Genomic DNA, 26,718 nt, shown 5'->3' with positions numbered 1-26,718 from the left:
TGAAATCAAGATCCACACAGGACTTGAAGACAAGGCAGCATGACGGTGGTGTCTTACTAATAATATTCTGATCTACACACAATAGAAAATCTGAAACACTGTCAGTTGAAACCATCCAGTGTGTGCATTTTCACAGAACAAAGTCTTTGGCAATGAAGTCAGATTAAAGATTCCTTCTCCGAAACACCTTCCAGTTACTATCCATGTGCAACACCCTCACATGCCCCAGCAGTGCCTTTTGCAACTGCCAGACTGCCAGTGTGACCAGGGATGAAAATATCCCTCATCCTTGAGCATATTCCAGCCTTTTAGCTTTTTTAGCTCCCCATAAAATGGAAGAATAATAACTGTAAGTCTAACTGACTGGCTTCTGATATGTCCCTGAGACAGCTCACTGCATGCAACATCTGTGCTGGCACAAGCAGGGAGGCAGCACACTGCCACACAATAACAAAAACCTGCATCTGCAAGTAGAACTTAAACTGGCATTGGTGCCGAAGGACAACTCAGCATGGATCTAAAACCATGGCCACACTGTTTATGCCCCTATTAGGAAGCTGCATGGGAGTCCGAGAAGTTGGACTCCACTTCTCAGTGTGTCCCCAAGTGGTCAGTTCACCTCCAGGAACATGGGTACACCAGGACCCTGATGTCAGGACTGGTCTTAAGGGATACCACAGGTAGTCATTAATAAAAATTATCTTTAGATGTGTTTTACTTCATTGCTATTTTACGAATTACAGCAAGTTTTGTTTTCTACATACGAGCTATAAAAATGTGACCCTACAACCTTCAACATCTGGCAGTGTGCTTTTCAATGTGGCTTGCTCCAAGATTCAAATAAGCACTAATAATTTTGAAACATCAAAAATAGGTCAGCAAGTAACATGAGGTTGTTATCTCCATTACACAAGAAGTCAGAGAGAGATCAAGGTCATGTGCCTTTAGGTCAAATCTAGGAGGGACTTGAACATCACAGTTGTGAGACGTCAATGTGAAACTACCAACTCTCATTAGAGCTGGATGTTTTGGCCAACCAACACATTTCCTAAATTCTGATTTCACTGGAAATGTTTCAAACAGGTCATAAGCTGGCACTACGTGCTTTTACAGCACAGGTCTGAGTAGCAGGGATGGGGGAGCAGGTATTTTTCAAGAGAATTCTAAGTGTCTGCTAACACATTGCAATACCAGGAAAGCAAAACAATCATATTTGAAATGACTGCCTGCAGTACTTCAGGCCACATGTTGCCACTCTTTCCATGCTGCAAGTAATAACATGCCAAGCAGAACACCTGTTTTCCCTGTCAACACAGGAAACAACGGCAGAGTATTTGTGGAAGAAAGATCTCATAAACACAATCATGTAATTCCTCCTACTCACTGTGGTACGTCACACTCTTTGGAGCAGATCCAGGAAAACAGTCCATGGGGTAAAGTGTTATATCACCAGCCTTGTCTGACTTAGACGTGCCTGGGTCAATATAAGCCACCAAATGTCCACCACTTCTGAAAATTCATCTACTACTCCTACTAACATTCCTTCAATATGTATTTTACCACCTAATCTGAGATTCATGTTTCTCCAGATAACTTCTTGTGGAGGTCTTACGTGGTTTTCTTAATTTATTTCATCTGCCTAACTTGAACACTTATCCTGTTGGCAGAAACACAATCCAAGGACCCAGAAGTTCTCTTTATTTGGAGAGACTTACAGTATAGGTAGGGCAGACAAATAAGGTCCTTCCCTTTGTGTGGTGTTTTGTAGAAATTTGCTTATTCTGCCAAAAGAAACTGTCACTGAGAAGCAGTGTGACTGAAAGAGACACAGTAGATGACAAACTGAATTTTATGTTTTTTTTACGCATACACAACTTCTGTTTACCATTTAAACACAAGTCCATTTAACCCTATCACTAAAAGCTAAGCATGACATGAAAGTGATGTAGACACATTGAATTGTTCCTCTTTACAAGGCAAATTTTCACTCTAATTAAGTAAATAAAATAATAAAAAATCTCTAGAGTTTTCTAGTAAAATTTCCAGGTTACATTACCTATTTATTATATTATCATTAATTTATATTTAACAACCATCTGTATTATAAAAAATTAACTGTACAGAAAAAATACTTTGCTTGCTTTGGTATACATAATGTTTAAAATATTCAATTAGGCCTAATATTTAAAAGCAGCACAGGAAAATTTTATACCTGTATTAATATGCACATGGTACTTATTTTTCTGTTTATATTTTTCAGTTTCCAAGTTAATATACTGAAGCTTCCTACTGAAAGAATTTCCAACAATAGATTGTGCCAGTAAGAAGGAAAAAGAAAAGTACAAACATGCTGGTCCACTCACTTTTTAGATAAGCTTAATTTCCCATATCATTTTTTAGTTGATGATTTTATAAGTGTTTTTCCACATGACTTTATATAGCTATTTTAGAAATACTCTCTTACCACTCTCTACAGATTTCTGAAACATATACAAAAGCAAGTGAGAAGAAAACACAGCATGACTACAAAACGCGCCATCAGAGGAAGTAGACGGCAACAACAAAAAAAGCCAGCACTGCGCATTGTGATGAAGTCCTCAAACTGGAGTTTTATGATGGCAGCTTAAAGTTTCTTACATGCCCTTGTGTTGCAGCACTGAATGAGCCAGGGACAGCTGCACCAATTCTGCACAATTAGTCAAGGTCAGGCAGTGGAAAGGGAGGACACTCACTATTTGTCATCAGAACAATGGCAGGAGGATCAGCCTTTCTCCGCCAGGAATGACTGTTCGCTACACGCATTCAATCAGTGGCGAAATTATGCCTGGCCCTTTTTTTATTGTATAGTAGAGAGGGGCAACCTTTCCAGACAATCGAAGTGTAAGAACTAACAAGGCAGAGCAACAGCACAAAAACAAGCTTGTTTTAACTACTGAAAGCATATGTTCTTGACACAAATTAATGTTTTGACACTTGTGGAGACGAAGGTTGTAATTTCTGCAAGCTTTGAGTGAAAACACTAAACCCACTTAAAACTGTTCCTTTATTACTGATTATCGAGGTTGCAGATTCAAAAAAAGAAAACAATCCTCACAAGTTACTGTCAATTATTTTGCTTACTCTGAGGGGTTTTGGTGTTGGGGGGAGAGGGATTGGTTTGTTTTTGTTTGTTTGTTTGTTTTAACAGTTATTTTATCAGAAACCTGGGAATATATTCAGAAAGAAAGAAGTTAAATATTGGACAAAGGCACTCCTCTCAACATAGGTAGGCAACCTGAGATTAAAAACAAGAAAAATAATCCAAAGCATCTGTCATTAGCAGGAGAGGGGGGCAGGAAATCTAAACAAAACATTTTTAACAAAGAGATTTTATTTCAGTGTGCAAGTATGTGCACTTGGACCTGCATTTCGAGTTTCTTTATGACACAGCACAAATACAGAAAAGGTAAAAGAGTAGTTACAATTAAGGGATATGCAGTAGCAGTTTTGATACAGAACTCTCACACTACTGCACTGGAATAAATGGATTTAATTGTGTGAATTCTGTCACTTGTATGAACACGTGTGGGGATGCAGAACCTGCTTAAACTATTATGAGGAGACTATACTGAGACCACCTTTTAAAAAGTGAAATATAAATTGTAGATATATTAAAAATGAATCATATCCACTGAAAACAGTATTTAAGCAAGTTTATAGCAGTTGTGAATGCTAACTGACTTTTCAGTATTTTATCATATTTGCGTTCATCAAAGGGAAACAATTTTCAGATACTTAAGGAGGGAATTTTACAGTTAAAGAATTTGAAAGTATTTCTCTAAGTACGTGTAATTAAAAACATCAAAGGACAAATATTCCTTTTTCTGGACACCACCTGAAAACTGGATCGCATTAGCTTTAGTAAAAAGGAATTTCTCCTTCAGGTAGTTTTTGCAGCTACTAAGGTTGCACAAGCCACACCTGCAGTTGCACACTGCCGTAAAAGAGGGAAGGATGGAAATCCATACCCCCTGCATCAACTTCATCCACCTCAGTAAGAGGAGTAAATCCAGCCCCAACCATTACCTACCATTTTCTCTGTTGCTTTCCTGCAGGCACACCAGGATGCTTAAAAACTTTTTTTCTTTAATGCTCACCATCTGTTTGGTGGGATTTTTTTCCTCCAAAAATCTTTCCCCCTGTGACCTGAAGCTGCATTAGCCCTGAAGTTAAGAAGCCATCTGCCCCAGCAGAGAAACAGATTCTGGAAAGACTCAATAAGGGAAGGAAATAGGAGAGATTTTACGTTGCTTTAACTTCACACTCAAAATATCCTACATTCATGATAAACCTCTACTGAATTATATCTGAAAAACAGGTTTTTATTATGTTAATTTTGGAACACCCCTTTTCTCCTGGAGCAATTTAGAGAAATCCTTTAAGCTAAAACAAATTTTGTTCTTCATATATCTAATGAAGACTGAAATTTCACTCTATGAACTGTGTCTGTTAATAGAGACAAGAAACTATTGCACTACCTTCTAATTCTAAATCCTTAAGAATACTTTTCTATTGTGTTGTTTACGAACCAAGGCAACCTCAACCAGTTTCTTTATCATATTTCCAACGTCAACTGAATAAATTAGAACAGGAAAATGTCAGAGTGCAATGTAGATTTTCAAGCCATTTGGCTTAATGAAGCAGGATAAATCCAGGCAAAATTACCTCTTTTCCAGTCTAGTGGCTTTGCAGGAAGTTAGCACCTTGTTCTTCATGTTTAGCAGTCCCTTCTCATGTATTTTTCTGCTAAGAAGCCCTGCAAAGTGAATGAAATTTACAAATGGATGTAACCACTGAGGTCACTTTCAAGCTACTTACTTGCCGTACACCTTCTATATTGATAGGTACAGTTACTGCTCCCTGTGACGAGAATTTAAACTTAAATTTTGTTCATTCTAATCTTCCTCTCCCCCAATCCAAAGCAGAATCTTTCCATCATTTTCCTCTCACTCGCTCTTATATATTTGCTAGAAGGTGAAGTCAGACCCTATGTTTGAAATCTGTGCTGATCAACAGAAAAGAGTCAATCTCATCTAACACTGAACAAGGAAATCCATTATAAAAAGGAAGACAGAATTTCTTAAGCTATTCCAGTCTTTTCACTAAATCTATCATAAATCAAACAGACCAAAAACCCCATTTGGGAATTACTGGATCTGAGAAAGAACTTATTCAAATGAATTCATCTAGCTAAAGGCAACTGCTATTTAACTGCATATTTTGAATTTTTCAGTATGAAAAACTAGATATTTCTATTCCATACTGACTTTTCACATATTTAGAAGGCTGAATTTTGAAACCTCAGAGCACATTAGGAAATATTATTTTGTGGCATTATTGAGAGGGTTTTTCCCCAAATGTATCTATTGCCATATCTTGTGTAAGTACCTGGCTGGTTTGCAAATTTTTGCACATAGCCCAAAATGGATATGTATTGCTTGAAACTTCTATCAAGTATAAACTATGCAAGTGATAGTATTTTACATAAAAGTTCTACCCACAGGGAATAAATGAACAATATATCCTATATTTAGGTTGAGTCTCTAATAACTTACAACATATTTTTACAACATTCATTTAGAGTCATTATGTCACCTTTTCTCCAAACACCATTAAAATCTATCTAGAAATGTTTCAAATTGGGACAAGATCTTTTAATATTATTCTTCTTGAACACCATGGTCTGCAGAATGTTCCAAATATATCTATTCAAAAATACACATTCCCGTAATGAGTAGATAATTTTTTTTTACATGATTGTGAAACATGTCGAAAATGCTTTCAATCACTACTATAGTTTTATGATAGATACGTATTCTACTTAAAAGTAGGTCTAGGTTTGATGGATGTACAGTTTACCCAGATAGTAAATAAGAATATACAGCAGATTCAGGTAGTTTGTAAAACAGAAGTCACTGATAGGGAATAAAATGCTATAAACAGCATTCAACACAGTATTCAAACTGTCATTTCGATAGTACATTTATGTATTTGACGGGGAGTGTATTCTCTTAGAGAGGTTAAAAGAATCACAACTTATGCATAACCAAAGTTGAACTGATCTACACAGGTTGTCAAGAGAAGGACAGATGGATAGGTAAATTAGAAAATATTAAAATAACTTTTTCACTGATATAGAAAGCAGGGAAAAGAGGAAGAAGTAAGACTCCAAGGATCATTAATTCCCTTCTGATATTGTCCATGTTGTACTAACTTAGGTCCCTATCCACCCTGGGAGCCTGAAACACAGGAAAGTCAGCTATAAAGACGTGCGTATAAAATAAAAGACAAACGGGTGCACAATTATACTCCAAACACACCGTTAACTCTTAAGGTACATTTCTATTAGTCATAAATAGAACTGATTGCTGAATTCACTCATTCTAAATGCCATGCTGTATGGAAAACCTCTGAAATAAAGTTTTTTGAAAGAGGGAAAATTGATCCAATACGAAGGTATTATGGACAGATCAAATAAACCACCTTCACTTAAACCTAATAAATCTATTTTTAGTTTAGCAATATTCATTACTAAGAGAAAGTACTTGCACAGGCAGTGTGCAGTCCACACAAAATTTACATCATAAAACAAATCAACAATGGAAGAATTAGTGTTCTTTAAAGAGTAAACCCACAGTTGAACTAGAATTGAAATAAAAGCTTTTTTCTGGCTTTCTAAAATTAAAGAAATCATGATGACAAGTGTTTGCCTGTAGAATCCAGAAATTAAAATCTAAACATTCTCTGAAATTTGATACGAATCAAGATCAGAAATTCTACTGTGAACCATCCCAAATAAAGGTAGACAGAATTATACTGTAAAGCAGAAAATGAACTCTTACTTTCATAATACAATTCATAAGCACGTGTTACTGGATGTTAGCTGGAATGTCTGCTACTATAAATCCTATATTTTGCAGAAAAACTCTTTGAGTAATTTCACTCTTATCTGTTAGTTGCCTGGAATACTTGCTGGAAAAGAAGAATTTGAAAGTGGAAGCACTCAGTAAAGCATCTAATTTAAAATTCAATAGTTAAAAAAAAAAAAAATTTGAATCTACATTTACTGATACTACCTCTAACATCTGCTAAAACCAATTATTAAGGTAAAACCTCAAGTTCTGGGTATTTGATAAAGAGCCTTGACTTTCAGAGGACGAGTGCTCACCACTTTCTGAATCATTAAATAGAAAATTAAGGGTTGTGTTCCTCCATCCTGGCAGAAGCATACCATATGATTTAGATGATGAGTCACTGAGCTGGAATTTCGATGATCAAATATTCACAATGAGATCCTTGAGAATGAGCTACAGACCAAGACCAAGAATTATTCACTGAAGTTACCGGGTGAATAGTTTTGAATAATGAGCACATATGAGAGTCTTTGCTTATACATTCTCTGAAGGAACAAATGTCAACTGTGGAATAAATTATTAATTTCAAATTATGCATTTGGCTCCAAAACATATTTACTACATAATAGTGAACTGTAAGCCTGACTGTAAACTGACTGCCCTTTGTGTTTTCTAGGTGTAAAGTTTTCACAATCACCATGAACTACAAGAATAATGTCTGAACTGAAGTGATGGTGTGAGTTTGTTGGGGAACACAAAATATATTGCTTCTTTGATCAAAGGTCAAACCTAGAATAGCAATGTAAATACACACCGGCTGGGCATAGGTGAGAAGTCTTTCATAAATCCAGCAGAAGTGAAAGCTGTCACCAGTTTCTTTTATGAGCTTGTTTGATGACAGTGGCCTGAGGTACTAATTAAAGGGAGTTACTTTATGACATTATTAGTGCAAAGTGTGTTCAGAGGTGAGCCTATTTGTCATGCCTGATTAGCACCAAGTATGGGAAAAAATTTAAATGGTAACAAACCTGGTAAAATCTGTTTTTAAAAATATCCAGTTAAATTGATTTGACTTTCACTTGCTCAGCTACAAATTCTAGTTAGTTCCAGCTTTGTTTAGTTTTGTTTTGATTTTTTAACTAATGATTCAGAATAGAATTTCTTACTAACACACTGGTATCATGGCAGCTATTAATATTATAATGCTGATGATTTTCCTGAGGATTTGGGTGGGAGGTTTTGATTTACTGGACTCTCTAATCACACTGTTATTCTGTCCTTTGTTTTTCTCATTCTAAGCCACTTGACTGAATCTCTCACCAGCTCATGACTGAAAAAAAAAAAAAAAAAAAGAGCATTTAAATGAAAATGTTCAACCATTATACTGGGAGACAACTAGGCTTCCTAAACATATTTTCAACAAAGTCTCAAAATTCCCTAGAAAAACGCCAAGACTCTTTCAAATTCTTCTGGAGAGAAGGTCTAGAACAATGATTTTTATCCTGAAGTCAGGAAACTGGATGAAACTTTGACAATGGATGTCCTGTAAGGGTAATCTTTTCCTAGAGTGCAATACTCAGTGAAACTTTCCCATTTTCCCACTTTCTTAACTAAAGAAAAGATGTTCTGTAGGCAGCTCCCCAAAAGTTCTGATTTCAAAATCTAGATTGATTCAAAGTCAGTGATTTCAAGAGTCTTCCATTTTATTAACAATCCACAAAGGTTTCCTCTTTCTTAGTGTGGAATGGAAGCAAAAAGTTCCAACAAAATTTAATCATATTTCAGAAAGCTCTAGGGGGTGGGATGGATCTATTGATTTAAATACTAACCCTCAAATTATATTTGTTAAGCACAAAGTAAGAAAAGTTGTGTTAAAACATCACCATTTATATAAAAGATCTCTTACAATGATATCTAGCATGTAAGCTATGAAACTAACTCTTCTCACTCTCTGTCTTAAATAGGACTCAACAGAAGCCAAAAAAACAGCATCAAACCTGCATATCTACCTTCCTCCCTCCACAATATTAAAATCCAACTTCTTATTTCATTATGAATCCTAAATACGAGTCTACATTACAGAATTCTGTGAGTGGCATTTCTTAGACAATAACATTTTACCTGAAAAAAAATGTATTTGAACCTTGTCCAACATTAAAACAGTGGTTGCATCTAATTCATCTTAAGTAATCAGGAGGATGTAGATACAGTATATGTATATTATGTACCAAGAATCAAGTCTCAATGGGTATGCAATGGACAGTCTCCCAGAGATGCACAGATCAAGTATGCAGTGCATGTACTGGCTCCTCAGCCTCCTGGCTGAGACCCCCTTTAGAGAAGCAACTCAACACACTGAGATATGATCAAGAACATTATGCAACTGCCCATTGCATAGCATCACAAAGTTTGTTTACCATTTTTACACCCTTCTAAAAATGCAAGAGATGTTACCACTTTCATTAAAGCTACTGTAAAAACAGAGTTCCGCCACTTAACTGCATATGCAGCTCCTGTCTTTTCACAGGTCTGTGGGAAAAAAATTATGACATGATCCAAATCAGATTCTCGGTCTAGTTTTGTTTTGTTTTGTTCTCCATAAAACCTTAGGGAAGTTAAATGTACCTATAAATATGTATTTAGTTTGGCTGCCCAAAACTTGATGTGTTTTAATAAGTTGGGATTCCAGTGTAAGACAAAACAATTTCTTTTAAATCCATTAAAAAAAAAAAATCAGAAGCTAAATAAACAAAAACCCAGTCATCAAAAAGAAACGGTTTTTATTTGACAGAAGATAAATAAGCAATGGATTTTTTAGATTTAACAAGTCTAATGACATTTCTTAACTGTATACCTTCTGTATACTGTATACATCTTCATGAGAAGTTTTCCCAGGTTTCTAATGGTCATTAGATGAGTAAAGCTGCAACAATGTTTTACTCTCTTTTCTTACCCTCTTCTTGTCATGAACAAGCCTTCAAATAGTAGCCTCACCCTCGATTCCTCATTTCTGATCTTTGTCCCTTGTCTATATCTCCTCTTTATACTATTTATCATTTGTTCAGTACTATCCATGTGTCTTTCAGATTTCCAATACAGAAGTTAACAACAACCTCCTTTAATATTAAAAACATGAAAGTCAAAAGAAGTGCTGAGAAAAAATAGTTTTCAGCTTCACCACATTAATTACAAATTACTTTTGGCTCCAATGTGGGTGTGAGTCTTGTACCACTTATTAGAATGGGAAAATAAGATACTGAGAACATCTTAGGGGCCAAGTAAAGACAACATATAGACAAGAAAAGATTAGTGAGTAATTGTGAGAAGCCTATGGAATACCAAGCAACTGTTGTGGAACTTCACCACTTAATTAGATCAGGGCATGAATGAAAGGTTATGAAAAAGAGGTAATTAAAGCATCTTGTACAAAGCTTTCTCTTCTAATACAAAAGCCAACCAAAAAGGCAATAAAGTAGTAGGTGGGAATCACACCTAAGCACTCTTATTATGAATTAACACCAATGGTAAAAATTTCATTATTCCCTAAAAAGATTGGGTGAAACTGAGTCACATCAGCCAAAAGGTTTACGGATCCAGAGCAGAAGAGGTAACAGCAAATTAATTTCTCACTTTCCCTCAAAACGAAAGGATTTTTCTCCCCCTCATTGTCTGTGTTGAGGTCAGGACAGGTTAGAAGCATTGGAGACCATCTACTGACCAAGGCAGGGTATTGAGTAGTGAGAAATTCACTGCAGTGAATGCTGAGCATCATTCCCCAGATCAGTGTGGTATTTCTTGATCAAACAGCATGCATCACATGGAGCATTAAAGGTGTGCTGAGAAGGAATTATCACCATTACAGAGTAATACTGGGATCATTTGGAGGCATCTTTGGAAATACCACTTCCCCAATATCGCTGAGACATTTGGAACTGCTGATGTCCAACCACTCTTCTTACTTGCTCAATATGTGCAAGCAGACAGCAGAGAAACCAATACTACACTGATGTTCCCACTGTGTTGTGGACTGGATATCCAGAGAAAGATGATTTCAGAATACTGAGTGCATCACTTGCACATTTCCCAGCACACACAGAAACTTGATTTCAAGGTCAATAATATTCCCTCTGTCTCAAGACCCATGCACATTGCACTCACATGCAAACACAGAACAAGGACTAGCACAGGCTGCATACTTTAAGAAAAAAAGTTCTGTTGAAGTGTTATGTAGAAGACACACTGAAGCAATAAGAATTATTATTCCCCTCCTTACACACTCTGTTTAAACACATCAAGGGATAATCAAATATACCAGTGTTATTTAACTACATAACATTTCACTGCCCTAGGAAGTCCATCTACTCAAAAGTAATTCCCAGACAGCTAGCTCTCCATCCATGATCTCTTCATTTGTGCTTCAGCACTTCAAAGAGCCAAAACTGCTCTGATGATTTATCTTAACATGCTAAATTCAGGGAACTGGGAAACAGCCTAAGATAAAAGTCCATGCTCCTATCTTCAAATTTTTAAAAAGTTACCACCCAAAACTTACCCCAGCAATGCCTGCTGGCACTACAACACAGAAAAGAACACAGTTAATTCTGGGTTTTCTGCTGTTATACTTTTTTTTTTTCAGGTGTTTTCAGTTCTACAAGACCTACCTCTATCTTACCACTTGCAAAAATATCCCAAAATTCTGTTACTTAATGCCTATTAATATCCCCTGTAAAATCATCTAGCACTTTTTTGTTGTCTTTTTTTTCACCAGACTTTCTGTTTACCAAGCTTATATTTACCAGCCTCAAAGACTGAGAGCATAACATCATGGAGAAATCCAGAGGTATAAAACATAAAGGAGATATAAAATATTCTGTAGTACTTTCACTAGTTTTTGTTGGTTTATTGTTGTTGTTGTCATTGGTTGGTAGTTTTTTTTAATCTAATAGGAAGGCTTCTCAATCTGTTCTGATCTTACAGAGTTTTCCAATGCATATCAGCTTGAATAGGAAGCCCTTAACATCCTTTCTGCAATGGTGATAGTCAAGGTGACAGAAGTCTTGTTTTCTTTATTGTGCAGCAGTTGACACTAGTCAATCTATTTATAATTTCTCTTGAACTGTAATTCAAATTTAATTGCTCCCATTGTATTGCAGATTCTGTTAGGTATACTAAATGGCACGGGACTATAACTTTCAGATAAAGTCATGTATTTAGAAAAAGAAGTATCCTTATTGCTAAGAGCATGCTATCTGGTCTTAAACCTGGTTAAATAAGTTAGAAGTCATTTTCAGATCTTGAAGAATATAATTGGCAATCTTATATCACATAGTGTGGTGAAAGCCCAGAATCATTAGGAGAAACAAAGAATTATCTTACAATAAAACATTATAGTGCCTTCTGTCCTTTACAACACAAGTTTTTAGAGGAAAACGCAGAAATACTCCATTACTGCATATATCACTTTGCTGTTTAAAATCTGGAATATTGAATAATGTTTTAACAAACAAAATACTTAAGTATTTTCAGATATATCCAGAAAACAACTGATTGTTTGATCAAAAACATTTTTTACTCTGCCACAAAATGAAAGTTATCGCTACGTATGTAAATAAAAAGAGTAGTGAATGCAGCACAATGGAAGAGCCATTTAACCTGTGAATTGCAAGGTTATTTTTGTAGCTGTGTCCTGTCTAACCAGTGCAGTAAATGATTTATGGTCTCCAGCAGAGCTTCATCATCATTGTTCTCACCTTTATTTCCATCATAGCTAATTAAATGGAAGGTCATTGTCACCTTATGTTTTAAACCTTCTTAACATAATATATCACCCTTGGTATGCTTTCATAAGAGGACTTGTGTAGGAATGTTATTATAGGAAAAAAAACTTTACAGCATAATCCATCCTGTTAACAATTACACCTTAGATTTACACATAATGAAAGTTAATAAGCAGACAGAATGAAGGCTACATCTTGATACCCATTCAAATCTTGATTAATTGGCTGTGTGATCTAATGGAATAAACAGGAGTATGCCTTTCTTGACTTCAGGCACATGTATGAAGAGCGAGTTTCTAAAGGGAAGATCTTCCATTGAAATAATTTTAGCATACAAAATACTGTGCCAATGGGAAAGAAAGAAAGAAAGGAAAGAAAGAAAGAAAGGAAAGAAAGAAAGGAAAGAAAGAAAGGAAAGAAAGAAAGAAAGGAAAGAAAGAAAGACAGAAAGAAAGAAAGACAGAAAGAAAGACAGAAAGAAAGAAAGAAAGAAAGAAAGACAGAAAGAAAGTCAGAAAGAAAGAAAGAAAGAAAGAAAGAAAGAAAGAAAGAAAGAAAGAAAGAAAGCAGAGTACATATTTTAAATATTACCAAAGAAAACTCTTTTGATGTTAGATGTACAAAATAAACCACCTTTAAGTTGAAGATTGGCTCAGACAGATTACAAAATATTCAGACAATGAAGACAATGGTTTTTAATAGAGATTCCGTAGGTGTTAGCATTTTTAAACCCCCTGAGGGAAAAATTCTAACTGACTTATAATTATCTACTAAAGAGAACCAACTCTAAAACACACACAGATTTAGGAGAAAAATCATTTAAATATATATTTAAATATTTACTCCAGAAGATCTCCAACAATCTTCTATTCTTAATCTGTATTAAACATTTTTAATCTATTATGCTGTTTATAAAATCAGCCAAAACATGGGCTAAACACACATGAAAAATGGAATTCCACAGCACCACTGCACTAATTAGCCACAGACAGTTGTAGAAAACCTGAGTGTTCAGCACTTTATAGCCATAAAGTTATGGCTTATGGCTATAAGCCCAAGCTTATGCCCATGCTAGAAGTCAAAGCAGATTTCTGATTATAGTATTAGTGGACTGTAGTATAAGCCTTAGAAGAGACAATGTACAAAAGTATGGTCTTTGTCATTTGCATGTGTAGTGCCACTTGTCCTTATGTTGTAAGTACAGCAGCCTTCAACTTGCCTTAATGGATACAACTTGCCAAGCTGAAAGAAAGTTTATACCTCACCCAACTGGTCTGTTTAGGTAAATTATGGACCACAGGACCAAACTGTCTACTGATAACTAAAAAATAGGATCCAGGGATGAAAGTCCTGTCCAGCAGCTCAGCTAGAATCACTATTTTTCTCTTCCTTGCTATACACATCAAAACTTCTTGATCAGTGGAGAAAACAATTCATCTATATGGGACCAAAAATATACTTATTCACGACCTCCTCTTCCTAGTTGTGCTGCTTCCAGTGCTGCTTCCAGTTACGGAGTATGCATCTCTGACATATTAGTACTGTTTTAGATGATAGCTCTAAGATTGATCTTGTGCCTCAATGGTCTGAGAAGTCAGGAAGCAATTTCATAGTTGCCCTGAAAGATAAATTTTTATCAAACCATACAAATGACTTAGCTGGAGACATCAGGAAAAGAATGACTAAAGAACTGCCACTTGGACAACTTGTTCTTGACACCAGCAACACTTTTGAAAGTATACCTGTCAAGACCACAGAAATATCACATTAATAGTCTGTGGAGTACATTATCTCCTTATTTGTCTTGACTTGTCTTCTTGCAGTATTAGTGAAAGCCCTAGAGGCCTGAGATCCAGACCCATGAGAACTTCCATAGAAAAGTCACAGATCAGGTAAAGACAGCATGAAAAAAGGTTGCCACACACTCAGCACCATGTTGAAAAAAATGTGGCATTTCGAGAGAAACATATGAGTGTATTCATGCAGCAATAAAACTCATTCATGCACATGCACTATGTTGCTGTGTAATTTTGTGGAATGGTAGATTAAGTAACTCTGAAGACTGTGTTCAGTCACCACAGAAGTAGACTTCATTCTTAATGCACTGATCTAAAACATTTCTGAAACACCAACAATTAATTTTGGCTAATAGCATAAATAATATACTGCAACTATGTTGATCTTTTCAACACATCTGTGCTTATATGTAGCCAGCACTTTGGGAACTCCAGACTCAGTATTCTGCTACAGAGCTGCCAAAAAGCAAAGCAGGGAAGTGGGCAAGGGTGAATCCAGGTCTTACGCTTCCTAATAATCTAGCTGTTTGCTTTATTCTGCTGTGAAGTTCTTGATCATATTCATTAGAGCAGTTCATTTTGCTTCAGGACAAAATTAATTCACAGAGTAAAGCCTAAAACTAATGTAATTACTTTAAACATACAACTGGAGAGATGTAGCAAAGGAGACATTTCTTCATATACATTCATAAAAGGAAGAATCATGGCCACAAAGTGTAATCTACACCAGTTTGAACAGTTGGAAACCTGAAAGAACCACCAGATGTTTTAGTTCATGTAGCAAACCTTCCAATTTTGTTCAGCTCTGCTATGTTATTGTACAAAATGAGATGTTTAGCTAAAGAATATCCTTTGCATAATTGGTGTATTGCTTTAGCTCCTCCTGAGATGTGGGGATCTCTCACCTGATAATGCTACTACCAGTCTCAAACACTCGTATCACAAGTCACACAAAAGAAAAATCCATGACCTCGATGTAAAAATCCCATTGAAAAAAATATTGTCTTTCTATTACACATCTGGGAAGTCTTCTGACCTCCCGTTAGGGAAGGTGTGTGCAAGTTACTCTGTCAACTCTGCCTGACATACAAACATAAACCTGGGCCTGTTTTAGAAACTCCTGCTGATTAACAGGTAGTAGAGAACTTACAGCTTCTTATCAAATCTCGGATACTAATCAACTAATTCTTATCTGCATGAAGCATCTCTGCTCTTCACACACCCATCAAAGATCCGTAATTAATACAACCTTCACAGTTCCTACATGGCTTTCCATACCTGCCTGAGAGAAATGTACTCACTCCTACTGCACTTTCAGGGGTTCTCCATTATCCTCTTCTTCTCCTCAGGCTTGGATTGGCATTAATGGGAATAAGAGAAAGGATGACCTATACCTGCTTAGCACAATGACTTTCACTACCTGTCCCTTCCAGGAAAACTGGGGAACTAGAGGTGTCAGGCAATCAGATGAATGGTCTTTATGGGCATGGGGTCTGACACTTCTCTGATGGTGCCTGCAGCAGAGGCCAAAATCAAAGTTATGTCACATGCCAACCGTGACAGACTTCCTGCGAGGCAAGAGAGATGTTATGTTAGCAAACACAGAGAGCCTTCCTCAGAAGAATGGGCAGTTCCACACAGCCACGTAAATAATTTTCTTCAGCTCATTTGAACTTCACAGAGGAGGATTTGTTCTGATGTGGCACCTGATGTGTGTCTCTACAAGCAGCTTTGAACAAGTTCACAAGGTTGACTATCTACATACTTGACAAAATTCTAGCACCTCCACTAATCTGCAGTAACCGATCAACCCTGACACTGATTATCCAGTAACAGTTCCAGTCTATCTTCATGATGACTTTTGTGTGGTTTATCAACATGAGATTATGAAAATGAAAGAGATGTCTAAAAAGAGAGGCCTTGGGATCTTCGTCATAAAGCAAGTGTACTCTACTCAGCTGAGCATCACCTTAGTAGCATCGCCTTATTAGCATCACCTCTGTCTTGGCATCTGGCAATAAGCCCATCTGTATTAGGAGGCTCTCCTTGGAAAGGAGTGAGCAATCCAGGGTGTAGCAATGCAGTGGCCTGAGCCTTCAGAGGCAGCTGTGGTACAGACAGCAGGAGGTTTTCTTTGGCCATTTTCCAAATATCAGGATATCATCCAAGCCTCTTTTTTCTCCTCCACAAATTAGACAAGGACTAAATGTTAGGTACCACAAGGTAGAACTTCTGTTCGGGTAGTCATCATTGGCAAAAACAGGATTTAAAAAAAAACAAAACAAAACTGTAAAAGAAGGTAGGTCCTAATGTGCCTTAATTTATAGTGGAGGAAAGCTTGAGCTTTTTGGCCTGAGGGACTTGGAGTCTTTACTTGACACTGGTATTTAAAGTGACAGATGATTACCCAGAGATGGAAATAATGTGACATTAAAATATTTCCCAAGACATACAATATTTGATACCATAGCTCAAGAAACCTAATCCAAAATAATAATAATGATAATAAAATAATGATAACACTAGTTCAGACTGGCTTGGGAAACCAAACAAGCAGACTGGTTAAAGAGCACTTATAAAAAAAAATCACAAAAAAAGGTAGTGAAATGACTCTATGTCTAAGGCCAAGACCCTGTCTTAATGCCTAACAAAATCATATAAAGGTTGGGTAGAAATCAGTAATGGGATTCATGTGGGAACCACAGTGAAAGGACTTTACTTACTGACATGCCTTTCTAGCCCTAATATGAAAGATCTTGTGATCAATACCATATCAGTAGCTCTATATCAGTCTACAGAGACACAATGTAATATTATATATACCTATATATTCTCAATTAATATCCAAAATAGCACACTCAAAACTCACTGATGACATTCATAGGTTGTAAACAAAGTTTTGCACCCCTAAAAATTATGGTGGTTTCCTTCTCCTAACCCACTCCACCCAAACCACACCTTTTTCTACTTCATCTCCAGGCTTAGGAAATTCACACTGTTCGAAAGTACAGCCAAAGTTCTTCAACACAGACAAAATATCACCTGTCAAAAAGCCCCTACAATTTCTAAACTTTTATGGTTTGAAATATGTCAACAATGCCACCTACTAACATTTTGAGGCTGTATTTACATGACTCTTTAAATTCCCCTGATTGTTAGGTTTCAGAAATGTAGCTGGTCTCACAGTTGCCTGCCAGTTCAGCATGCCCTCTCCAATGTGAATGATTTGCTGAAGATGAAAAGTTAAAAATTGTGAAACAAGTTCAGTTTTCAGTATTAGACAATGGAGTTAGAAAATAGCTAGTAAGAAAAATATATATATATTTCAAGCACTGTTTACTATTTATATCTTTATAAATCATGTATAACATCCTGCTGTATTCATATTTTTACAGCATAAATTACGTAGGTGACAAGTTGTGACAGTCACACAAAATCTGATTTTATGACATTTTTCTACTTCCTGCCTTTGGTATTAAAAAAATCATGTTAACGTCATTCTGCTTCATATTTATAGTTCCTATAGAATGACATGGATAAATTTCAGAGTCCGTTAGTCACATTGATATGCATTTGTTTTCCTATATAAGTAAGGCTGCTTATATACAAAATCAGTAAATTTACTGTAATCCACACCTCAACAAGCCAGCACTGTTTATACTAATTCATATAAAAATCATGTACACTAAGAAATTCTTATAAATATTCTCTTTGGGATTTCTGAATTCACCTGCCTCTTTCAAAACTATTCCCGTTTCTCTAGTGACACTGGGGAGAAAACATACTGAAAATATAATGGACTATTTCTCCTCCCCTCAAAGCAATAGGCATTGCAACTTACTTTACTGAGAGTAGGACTGGCAAAACCTCTCTAAATGAAGGTAATTTACAAATCAAGACTAATCAGTTAACACAGAACTCCAAGTGCAAGTCAGATTTTCTTTTTTTTTTTTTCATCAGGGAAACACCAAAAAATACCGTTAGTTGCCTCATATACTAGAAAACATACAATATTGCTAATGCTGCCAACACCAACATGTAATAGCAAATACAGACACACAGTAAAGAAACCACTGGGTTTTATTACTTATTATACATTATGGCATGCAACACACCCTGTAGACTACTTCAAATTACGGCAGGAAGTTATAGAGAAAGTGATGATGTAGTTGTCTGGCAAACCTGAACAGCTTTTTTGTTCTCAGCACAAAACTGGAAAGAAAACTACTTCAGGGCCTATCAGAGCTAGCAAAACAAGACAGAACTAAAAAACAAAAACAAAACCAAAACCACATTAGATTTGTTTTTCACACTACAGTTGTTTAGCACAGATGGCGATTGACCAAATATTCAGTTATGACACAACTGCCCTGGACATCCTAAAAAGGAAACATACCAAGCACTTTTCTTGTAATTTCTTTGTCTTTTTTTTTTTTCAATTATTATTTTTTATTTGACTGATTTGAGGCTTGTTTTGTTCCAGTTTAGTTTTAGGTAGATTTATGAATATTAGGTGATTTTGTTTGCTTGCTTTTCCAGTTTTCAATATTACCCTTCCATAATGCATAATATTACCCTGCACAATGCATGATACTCCCTGTCTGGAATGTAATTCCTCTTCCTTTTGCTCTGTGAGAAGAAATAAGGGTTCAAGACTCCGTGCTAGCAGAGTTTTAGGACTGATTATCTAAAACAGGCTAGAACAGAAGACCTCAGGACACAGACCTGCAAAAGATCTGTGGCATGAGGAAAAAAAGAAACAAAAATCCCCTTTCACTAGCAGGAGTTTATACATTGCTTAAACTCATTTACATATGTCTTTTCCATTTCTATTTTGTCATGAAGCCATCAGGATGTTTTTCAGGACAATGCAATATTTCTTAAATGGTTGCACAAAGAATAAGGTTTGAATATGAAGCAGAACTATACTAACCCTTGCTGACATTCAGATCACAAGTAACTTGTCTTGTGCAAGTTCAATTAATTGGCAAATGTTGTCCTAGACTCCAGAAGGCAAAACTCATTGCTTAACAAACACTACCAACCTTTTACCAAACAAAACATGTATTTTGCTGGGAAATTTGTGATGTGCTTTTTGCATCTCTCATTTTCTTCTACCACAGATCACTCTAACAGTGTGCTCTAATGCAGCTTGCGAAGGCACAGGCAAATGTAAAATCTACTCCAATGATGGGAGGCCAAAACATAAGAGCTCTTAGAAATCCCACTATTCCACATCACTGTAGGTTTTTCAATATAGCTTTACAAACAGCTCTACAGACTTTTTAACCATTCGATGGGTTATTTCTACAGTTTCATAATAGGCAACGGTACTTCAGGCCTTCCAGCACATATTTCAGAGAATATGCTGGAAGATATCTTACATCATACATCATTTAGTGACAGTGTTTATTAGAAGACAATCCCTATTGAGAGAGTAAGTATGTTGGAAGAAATGCATTAAGTAAATGCAAACGAAACTAGTAATGACTATGCAACATGTTAATCTGAAAGAACTACTATCAATGTCTCATGTTAATTCTGTCTCAAAGGAGCACCTTCTTGTATGACTACCATATGCTTTTATCCTTTAAAGATGTCAACCCTCTCTAGTGCCTATTAGAAGATTTTCTCCCAGCCGTTGTGATCATGTTTCAAACCATTTATACTCTTGGACAGCCAAGGGACTGCATTTGCTCTATCAAAAACCTAATGCTGAAGACTCAATACTTCAATGTGTCAAATTTATGTACTAGCACGAATTAAAAAGCACCAGGCAGTGAACTAGCAAAACTTCAAGGAAAATACACAGTACTATTTCAATCTGCCATGTGTATCTCTGTCAAGTTGCCATCGTTCACTGGTCTCATGGAACATTACGTCACAAAATCCAAAACATACTACATTGACTATAAATATTTTTAACTTCATGATATTTAAATAAGACTTAGGTGAAAATTAGAAATTAATATGTCAATTATGTTGGCTTAGAAAACATAATTGGAATTTTTATTCAACTTGAAATTTGTTAGGAATTTATTTTCTAATTCTGGGAGGAAGATAAGGCAAAACAAAACAAAAAAAAAAACATCCACAATTCTAACTGTCATAGATACTCTGAGACACAAAACCTATCCTAAGTAGTAGGTAAGTATGTGGATACCAATTACTCTCTCCAAATTCTTGTTGGTTTAGACATATACCTCATGACTACAAGTTACACTTTTCATACAGAGTGTTTCCTATAGTTTTTCTTTCTCTTTCATTGAGTACGTCATAGTTGCTCAGCCCAGTCTTGGTCCAAGAACAAAAGGGAAGACTCCTACGAAGTTTTCTTCTCCTCTTTACTGCCCAACTGCTTAACTCATGTCCCCGTTCATCTTGGTCAGAGACTCCGATCTTTCAGGTCTGGGCTTTGACTCCAGAAACAGCTTCCCCCAAACTTCACACAGAGGGCATGAAACCCAGGCACTCAGCAAGAGTTTTGTTTGCAAGGCCAGGATTTCACACAGCATGTCCATAGATGAATGACAGATACAAAAGAACTTGAAAAGCGCTGTGCTCTTAAGATAGATGTCACGGCTGACAGTTATGGTATGGAGCTGTCAACTGGGAGCAACAATACATTCGCTCCTAAATATTCTTCTCTCTCTCTCCACCCTAGGGCTGGTACCGCCCAATTTTTGAATAACTGCAGGCCAAGATTTGGCACTTAAGGAACAATTCACGAAAACCCATATCTTCAGATAATTCATTCCTTTCCATAGATCACCTCTTCAAGTTTTGTGAGCTCTAGGCTAAAATTTCAAGTTTGGAGCATGCTTTGTCAAGCTCATGCTGATCAAGGGAGCTGACAACATAATTGCTTTATCAAGATGAGTATCTATTTGATGTTCTTTTAAGATTCTGCCCAGCTGGACTGCTAAGCAGAAATTTATGAGATTTTAGAACAGATGTAACCAGGTTTAGAGCTATGGGGATCCTTTTCTTCTTCCAGATGTACGTGCACTCATGTACAAGGGTTTCTTATTTAGTTTCAGCTCTCTCCTTCTTTTGCTTCCCCCACCACTGTCCCTCTCTCACACCCACAAACATACAAGTTTCTTGAGCTGATAATGGACATTTTAATTAATCCACAAAATGCCTAAAATAATATATGATTTTTGCAGCAGCGAGGGAATTAAAAAATGAATAGTACTTTAAAATACTCTCAGCCCTACTATATATTGTTTCAGACCACAGTTATCCCCTAAAGCTGCCAGCAAGTTGCCTAAACATTATATCTGCCAGTATGCAGAATGCATGGAAGGAAAGCAGAAATATATGTTCCTGAGACTAAATATAGACTACTTAAACAAGTATTAGGTAACCTATTGATTTGAAAGGTAAAGTATATTCCACTGTATGGCAATATAGTAAAGTATAGAAGAGCAATTTATTTAGCAAAAAAAAAAAAAAACTGTGCATCCCAATACTATACTTTTAATAAAGATATCTAAACATTTTTTTCTATGTGATGATTGCAGTCAGCCCAGATTCAGAGGAAGTTAAACTCACATTGCTATTAATTTTTTATATATGAATTTAAAATACTTTACCAAGAGAATCCCTGGGAGGAACATTTAAAATAATTGCATGCTTACATTAGTTACTAGCAATTCAGAATGATCGTTCTCTAGCACAAGCTCTGAAAGAACTTTTATGAAGTTATGATGAAAGCTTAAAACCCATCACATCCGCAACATTCATGAAGTTTAATGTGATTAAAAGAAATTATTTAAAATTATATAAATAATCCAGTATAACATATACATGTATCTTCTGTAAGATTCTCTTGTAGAGAAACAGAATAAAGAGGATCATGGCTGGAAGATCTCATGGAGGATAAGTTTGATGGTTGAGCTTTGGTTACATCTTATGTTTGAGATATAAAAAATTAGTCCTTTACTAACTAGTTTACCATCCAGCAGTAAAGGGGTGATAACTACATAAAGAATTCACTCAGTGAACAGTTCACAGAGACTCTATACAAAACTCTAGCTTATCAAGGTAGTTTTCCAGTTAACTAAATATAAATGCATTCTGTGGTAATGCTAAATACTAATCATACTGATAGTAGTAAATACCAAACAAAACAAAACAAAACAAAAAAACCACAAAATTTCTTCATTTAAAATTATTTACTTACAGTATTTTCACTCAAATATTGACACTTAAATTCTTATATTCCTTCCACATGGGTTTTTTTTTTTTTCTGAAATAAGAGGTAGCTGAGTCTGAAGACTGAAGGGTATTGACTGAAGTATTTTATATCTGGTAAGCTAAATTTTAGGCTACTTAGGTCTAGAGTTCTTTCTAAAGCTTTTAGCAACAGAAATACGTTAGTGAGTTCAAATGTTACTCACTTCTGAGCAGCTACAAACTAAGGAAGGGTCATTTGGAAGAAAAGCAGGATTATTCTAGGGCTGTGGTCAAATCCTGTCTAGAGTTTTAATTCAGGTGTACTATTACTCGGCATCTCGAAAGATATTCTCAAGAGGTTTTGGCGGCATCCGAACTGAAACCAGGAAAGAAGTTTTTTCCAATTTAGCAGGTCATGGAAGGCAAAGAAGATGGCTAGATTCAGATGAAGCAATTCAAAACAAAATGTAATCACCAAGCTCTGTCTCCACAAAATTTAAAGGAGACTTGTTCACTTAGTTTTACCTCATTTTTGGTTGCCAGGTGTTTGGTTTTGGGTCTTGTTTGTTTGTTTTCTTTTTTAAGAGGAATAACATATAATCTACCTTGTTATCTTTTTCTCTTTTCTGCTGCAGTTTTTCCTTACCTCAAATAAACTCCCCCTTCCTTTCTGTCTTACACTTTTCTCATCCAAGATTTTGCCACTGCAGGTGCCTCAATCTTCCAGACATGCCTCAGTCTTCCACTACTGGTAAATCTTTTTATGTGACAAAAGATCATTTTACACTCAAAAAAGCCACATAGGAGAACCAGAATCCCATATTCCCTGAACTCCCATGAAAAAAAAGGAGTAGATTTTCATCCATGTCCTGAAGGTCAAAGACAACTTTAATGCAAAAAATTTACAATGTGAATAATTAATATCTTACCAACAAAAGATTTTGCTCTGATTTTGAAAAGAAGGTAAATAGAAAGTAAATGAATAAAAATTTAATAAAAGCCTGGATTTGTGTGTGGAGGATTCCCATTCAAACTTCTTTTTTTTTTAATATTCTATTAAATAAATTGTCAAGTCATTATATTAACGGAAATTAAAAAAAAAAACACTAGTTGAAATCTGCCTAATTTTCAAACATGCTATTGCAGTGAATTAAGTACAAATGCATGATCTTTTTGCCTGGGCAGGATATGCTCTTTTATAAATGCCTCCTGTTCTATCACGGTAGTTTAATTCCAATAAAACACAGAACTGTTGTATGCATCTATATTCAAACACAAGATAAAATGCATATTTGGATATTCAGCTTTGTTCTTTCACTGCTGTGCCAAGCTCTTATTTAATTTTGGTGTTTAAACCTTTATACATGTAAGGAAAATGTTGATTAATTTGCCTGAGAGTTTAACTCTGATTCCAGAATTAGCCTGAATCAAACGTTCTCATTTGACATATCATTTAAATTTCCATCAATATACATTTGAGAAGAAAGACTAAGTATAAAGATCTTACTCACACATTGTTTTCTCTCCTGCACTAGTATAAATCAAAACAAAAAAGATTATATGGCAATACAAAGAAGGGAGGATTTCTATAAGGCCTCATCTTACAGTTATAAATGGAAAAACATATGAACGTGTTCAATGGAGCTGAAGTTTAATATTACTATCCAAATTCCATTTTATCCCACTGTCACCGCCACCAAAGGAGGGGTTTTATGTTGGAGATAATATGATACCGCAGTATAAGCCCTCCTCAGATTTCAAACAGGTCAACTTGTCAAAGCTTTTTAAGGGAGCCAATTACATTAATTTTCCACAGCAGAGAAATACATATTTCATTTCCATCTCCCACTAGAGATGGGGCCCAGGGATTCTGTTTCGAAAGGCTCTTATCACTAAGTAACATTCGTACCCCCAAAGGAACCTTTGGCAGTCACTGGTCCATTGATATAATTGAGCAAGGTATGAGCTGTCTGACACTGCCATGGCATTGCTCAATCGCGCTGTGCACTAAGCACTCGGAACAATGAAGCTTCAGCAGACGGCCGCATTGTCAATAAATTTCAATTACACTAATTGCCAAGAGTTCAATGAGTGCACTTTCAAAGGGGAGGAGGAAGGACGGATGGAAGATTAAAAAAAACCTGTGCCTACTAGGACTGAAGAATAGGATGCAATAAATAAACTGCAGCTTCTAATGGGGGCATTAATGTATTTTTTTAACATGGCTTAACAAGATTTTACAAGCTGTACCAGTTTCAGGGATCCTGTTTTACATTTCTTTGTTACTGTCTCCAAACAACCTACACAGAGACTCAATTATATGGCATTATCTTTCAGGGAAGAATCATTTTCTTAGGTTTTTATGTTGTTCGTGTTCTGTTCAGGATGGATAATGCATTTGAAAGGAGAATGCTGTAAAGTCAATTCCATGAGCAAAAGAGGCTGCTCACTGAACAGGCATATAGCGACTAAATGCATCACCTTATTGGAGTGACACAGTCACATACTGCAAATTAATTAGAGCAATGCAGGAAATTTACATATGCACATGTGTGTTCACTCCAATCACTCTTAATATTAGGCACACAGCAACGCGCACAGCACAGATACAAGTAGTTGATATACTTACCTCTTACCCACAGGTTATTTACTGCAATGTCTGAACTCGCATAAAAATAATGGTGACCATTCTGAGGTAAATCTGGGAAAACTGTTTGCTTTATGCGGGCCAAGACCCCAAACAAAGTATTATTTCCTGTTACGCTTAGTTCTGGTTTAGTTTTTAATTTACTACAAATGAAAGTACGGTAACATCAAGAAAAGGATTTGAAAGTGGGCCTCCCCCAGTCCAGTCTACCAGCTCTACTGGTATTAAAAATAATCTCAGCTTTAGAAAGCCATACATAGAACTTTGAAAGGTTTTACTGTAGCCCAAAATAGAAATCTCAAAGAAGTCTGCAGAAGAGAATGACAGCTTCAAAATCAGTCCAGGAAACAAAGCACACTTGTAGTTTAATACTTTTCAAGATTTGTTTCTTTAATAAGAATCTAGAGAGCATAATAAAGTGACTTCGGTTTGATAAATTAGGTCTTCAACATCTCAGTGCACCACTGAGAGCGGTGACAATAATGAGTAAAGCTGTAAAGGTCTCCACAAGACACCAGAAGAACTTACAGTACACTAGCTCAAGGCACAAAAGCTAGAAACAGTCACTTATTTACACAGGAGATTTTTAACAATTTAGTTGAGAAACATGAGCAGATGACCTCAGCTTTCTGGGTAAAAAGAACAAATACTTTCTAGCAAAAGAGAGGAGGAAATGGTGGAAAAAGTGAAAGACTCAATTTCCTGCTCTGCTTGATTATGAGTTGATGGACATCTGAAGATTAACTGCTTTCTTACACCTCAGAGACACCAGATCAAGATTTGCCTCTGGTCATATAGGAAAACTAAGGCAGGGCTGAGAGCAGGACTTAAACCTCCCGGAAGCAATATTACCCAATCACAGCATGTACAGATTTCTGCAGCTGGCATACCACATAACATGAAACACCACAGCATCACAGCACAGGAAGGAGGCTCATCACTCATCACAGTCAATAACACTATGTGTGCAGAGTAGAGGTGAATGAGGGATGGCTCAGGAAGAAGGCCATAGGTGATGAATTTCTCCAAGAACATGAGGTTGTGGAGAATCTCCTGGACAACTTTGGAATGGAAGAAATAATCAGTATTTTCACCTTGAAGGGCAAAGCAAGCTTTACACAGCAGAAGTATAAATGACATTTAAGAGTTATTTCCAGCAATTCTGTTGAATTTAAGAGCTATTTCCAGATTCTGAAACACCCAAAGAATAACCCCAAATAATACAGTATGTCTAATAAAAAGCTTTGCTGGTTTTTGGTGTTTTATTTGTTTTGGTTTGGGGTTTATTTAAAAAAAAAAAAAACCTGCAAAAAATAAAAGCCCATGTTGATGCATCAGACTTTTCCCTAACACAAACCAAACTTATGAGTAGTCACTATCAAATTCCACTTTCCCGTCCATCTTCCCCCGTTAAATTTCCAACA

The sequence above is a fragment of the Patagioenas fasciata genome, chromosome 2 (assembly GCF_037038585.1).
Source record: "Patagioenas fasciata isolate bPatFas1 chromosome 2, bPatFas1.hap1, whole genome shotgun sequence".
In the NCBI taxonomy this organism is placed as follows: domain Eukaryota; kingdom Metazoa; phylum Chordata; class Aves; order Columbiformes; family Columbidae; genus Patagioenas; species Patagioenas fasciata.
Note: the sequence above shows the minus strand (reverse complement) of the source record.